Here is a 4,438-nt window from a genome sequence, read left to right as displayed (position 1 = left end):
GTTACTGTGGTCGGAGTAGGGGCCGTGGAAGAGATTTCTCCTGCAGGTTGTAGCCTGACAATGCTTTGGAAAGCAACTGATGGGTGGATTTCTTGCGCTCTGCTCTTTGATAATCCTGTTGTTAATGATTCACTGCTTGGGACTGTGGGTAGTTTATTTTGCCTTTTCCCTCCTTACTTGGAAAGCCAAGATTTGGTGACCTATTCAATGCTGAGTCACTGGAGTTCCTCGATGCCCCAGTAGCTCCTCACCGTGCTACTTGGATCCCTCAGTACTCCTCATCTTTGTTGTGTCTTGTGTTCCACCTTGGCCAGGACCTGGGGGGGGGTGGGGGGGGGCAGCCTTGGTGTGAGCAGCTCCCAAGCCCACAGCAATACAATGAAAACAACTTCTCTGATTTGGAGACACAGATCCTCAGGTGATTCCTCCAGGGATGGAGCAGGAGACGCTCAGGACAAGGCTCAGGGCTCTCCTGAGCTGGCAGGAATCTCCTCAGTGCCAGGGACACCACAAAGAGGTGCAGAGAGGGGCTGACCTCTCTCTCTGTATAGCCCAAGCTGTCACTTTACAGAGTTGTTTCCCAGCCTGGGGGTGGGCCCTGGGTAGCTGAAAACTCCTCCCCACCAGATTCAGACCAGCACTAAATGAGTTTTTGCAACCACTGGAGGCTCAGGTTTCAGACCTGACTCAGCAAAGGAGCAGGTTCAGCACAGAAGTGATCTCCCCAGCCCCACAGCACTGCCACTGATGGCAAAATTAGAAATATTTCACCCCAGGATATTTGGAGCTGTGCAGCCTCCATCCCTCAGGCACACAAGTTCTCTCCTCTCCCAAGTATGGTGCCAGTTACGTGGTGTTAGAACTGCATCTTGTTTTCCTCACATCAGCCTTATTTATTTATTTATTTATTTTTCCTTGTTTTACCAATGTCTTTAATTACTTCTATTGGGAAGGTGGCAGAGAGCAGTTTTGTGTCAGGATGGCTTTCCAGAAAACTAAATTTTTGAGTGTCAGAGTAGGGGGGAGAAGCTTTGAGGTAAAAGAAACTAAAACACTCTCTGAATCTTCTATTATAAACTGTAAGGAAAAAACATCATAGTAACAAGTACTAAATAGGTTCAGATTTTTATAAAGCGCACTTGGAACTGGGCATTGGGAAGCTGACCAGTTTAGCAAACAGCATTTTCTTACCCAAAAACTTAATTTCTGTATTTTGTGATGGCACCCCAGCTGTTTGCTGAAGTGGGACAAGGAGAGGGCTGGCAGGGAAATGTCCTGCCCTCCCCTCCCTCCTGCTGCAGGATGAATTTTCCATCCAAACCTTTAACGTGAGGAGTAGGTGCACAGGCAGTCCCAGGATAGCTGAAGTTAATCAGTACCTCAGTGTTTGTGAACTTGTTAGAGGCTGCCTCAGTTGGCCAGGTTATCCCAGGTTATCCCATCCAGGAATTCTGGAATTTGCTGGGTTCAAGGCAGTACGAGATCAAAGCCGCTCCCTGCTCACACCTGAGCAAAGGGACAGTGGGAAGGCTGGATTTGGGTGAAAAGGCACAAATCTGGGGGCAGCCCTGTCCAGGGAGGGGTAACAGAGCTGGGGAAGGGGTTAAAAACTCTCCTGAGCTGAGGGAACTGGGGGTGTTTATGGAGAAAAGGAGGCTCAGGGGGGACCTTGTCGTGCTCTGCGTCTCCCTGGCAGGAGCTGGGGTGGGATCACGCTGTCTTGCTGTGTCCCCAGGGAAAGAATGAGAGGAAATGGCCTCAAGTTCTGCCAGGGGAGGTTCAGAGTGGGTATTAGGAAAAAACAGTCACTGGAATAATGGTTAAGCATTGGAATAATTTGTCCAGGGAGGCGGTGGAGTTGCCACCTCTGGAAGTGTCCAGGAGGAGCCTGGATGTGGCACCTGGGGACGTGGTTTAGGGGTGACGATGGCAGTGCTGGTGTGAGGCTGGGACTGGGTGATCCTGGAGGTGTTTTCCAAGGTGGATGATTCTGTCAGGTGCAGGCTGGGCCATCCCAGGCTCAGGAATGAGTAGGGAATGCTCAGGAGGGAATTATTAGGGTAGCTACAGCACACCGGCCGAGGCTGGAGTAAATCCATGACGGGAGATCCCAAACTACCTCTTCTAAATCCATGAAAAGAGATCCCCAAGGCCCTCTAATAAATCCATGTCAGGAGATGTCCAATCCCTCTAATAAATCCAGTCAGAGATGCCAAAACTGCTATAATAAATTTATGAAAAACCATGGCATGTGTTATCCGGTGTGATGACCACGATTTCGTGCCCTCTCTTGCTCAGCTCGATCAGCACTTTTTTCATGCTGAGCCAGTGGCTGCCATCCATGGGGATCACCAGCAGCCTCCCAGCAGCAGCCGGGCTCAGGAGGCACAGGAAGGGCAGAAGCAGTGCCACCAGCATGGTGTGGGCTGTGCAGAGTGGAAGCCCGGCACTAGAGAGACCAGGAGTGCTTTGCCAGCTTTTGTAGCTGTGCCCCACCTCTGCCCTTTTGACTCTCCTCCCATTTCGGGTCATCAAAACTTTGCACCAAGGTCACAGAAAGGAATAAATGATTAGGGAAGATTCAGGGCAGGTTGGGACTTCAAAGGTTTTCATACCACGGTCAATGCACCACAATCAACTGCAGGGCCTCAAGTTGTGCCAGGAGAGGATCAGAGTGGGTATTTGTGGTAGTCTGTTGTTTTACGGTTTGTTCTTCTGTAGTACGTTTTAAATATTCCTTGTGATAAGTTTGTAATGGTTCATTCCATGCTCCCCATTTGGCTTCCCTGATGATTCAGTCCTGAGTTGTTTACCCCAAGATTTTCCCACCAAGTGTATGTCAAACCCCCTGTCTATCAAAGACAGCACACCCTTTTTGTTCTGGAACATTCCCTGTCCTTCATCCATTCCTCGAAGCAAGATTGGATTGCAAGGTTTGCTCCTTCCCCCTGTTGGCTTCTATTGGATAGCCCTTATCCTGTACTCCTTCCCTAATGCCTTCCTGTTGGTAAAAGGTTGTGTCCTCTCCTTATTCCCTCCCTTTCTTAAAAGTAGTTTTTTGCCCTCGGTTATTGTCACTTGTCCCTGACTCCTCTGGGGAAATAAACCTACCTTGGAGCTCAGACAAGTGATTCCTCTCGATTCCTTAGCCTCGGTCCCTCGTACTGGGTTGCAGCTGTGTCACCCGCGCCACAGCCGTCTTCCGCAGGGAGCTGCGAGCTCCTGTACGCAGCCCCACCCGGGAAGGTCTCCGCAGAGATCCGGGGGCAGCCTCTCTCGGGACTGTCCACCAGTTTCAGGGAATGAGCTGGCCGGAGAACGTATTCCCTGTGACCACAGCCCGCAGTTACAGATATTAGGGAAAAAAACAGTCACTGGAAGAATGGTTAAGCATTGGAATAATTTGTCCAGGGAGGCGGTGGAGTTGCCATCTCTGGAAGTGTCCAGGAGGAGCCTGGATGTGGCACCTGGGGACGTGGTTTAGGGGTGACGATGGCAGTGCTGGTGTGAGGCTGGGACTGGGTGATCCTGGAGGTGTTTTCCAAGGTGGATGATTCTGTCAGGTGCAGGCTGGGCCATCCCAGGCTCAGGAATGAGTAGGGAATGCTCAGGAGGGAATTATTAGGGTAGCTACAGCACACCGGCCGAGGCTGGAGTAAATCCATGACGGGAGATCCCAAACTACCTCTTCTAAATCCATGAAAAGAGATCCCCAAGGCCCTCTAATAAATCCATGTCAGGAGATGTCCAATCCCTCTAATAAATCCAGTCAGAGATGCCAAAACTGCTATAATAAATTTATGAAAAGAGATCTCAAATCCCTTTAATAAACTCATGACAATAGATCCCCAAGCCCCTCTAATGAACCCATGAAAGGTGATCCCCAAAATCCTTTAACAAATCCATGTTTGGAGATCCCATAATCCTTTATTAAACTCATGGCAGGAGATCCCAAACCCACCAAGTATATCCATGAAAATAGAACCCCAAACCCTTCTAACAAATTCAGAAAGAGACCACCAAACCCCTCAAATAAACCTATGAAAAGAGAGCCGCAAACCTCTCTAATAAATCCGTGCCAGGAGATCCCAAAACCTTTCCAATAAAACCACGGCAGGATGTCTCAAATCCCTGTGACAAATCCACGACAGAAAACAAGTTTGAAAGAGGGAGCTGGTGTTTGTAGAATGCAAGGATGGTTTGTGTTGGAAGGGACCTTAAAGCTCATCCCGTTCCAACCCTTGGAACAGAGACAGGGACACCTTCCACTATCCCAGCTTGCTCCAAGCCCTCAACGAGTGTGTCCTGGAACCCTTCCAGGGATGGTGGTCCCACAGATGGCCACGACTCCCCCTGCCCTCACGCCGGTGGAACTACAGCTCCCGGCATGCCCCGCGCCCCGCCGCCCTCCCCGCGGGCCGCCGGTCCCGGCGTGCTT

This window comes from Pyrgilauda ruficollis, unplaced genomic scaffold (assembly GCF_017590135.1).
Source record: "Pyrgilauda ruficollis isolate IOZ18807 unplaced genomic scaffold, ASM1759013v1 scaffold191, whole genome shotgun sequence".
NCBI lineage: Eukaryota > Metazoa > Chordata > Aves > Passeriformes > Passeridae > Pyrgilauda > Pyrgilauda ruficollis.
This window is presented reverse-complemented; position numbering follows the sequence as displayed.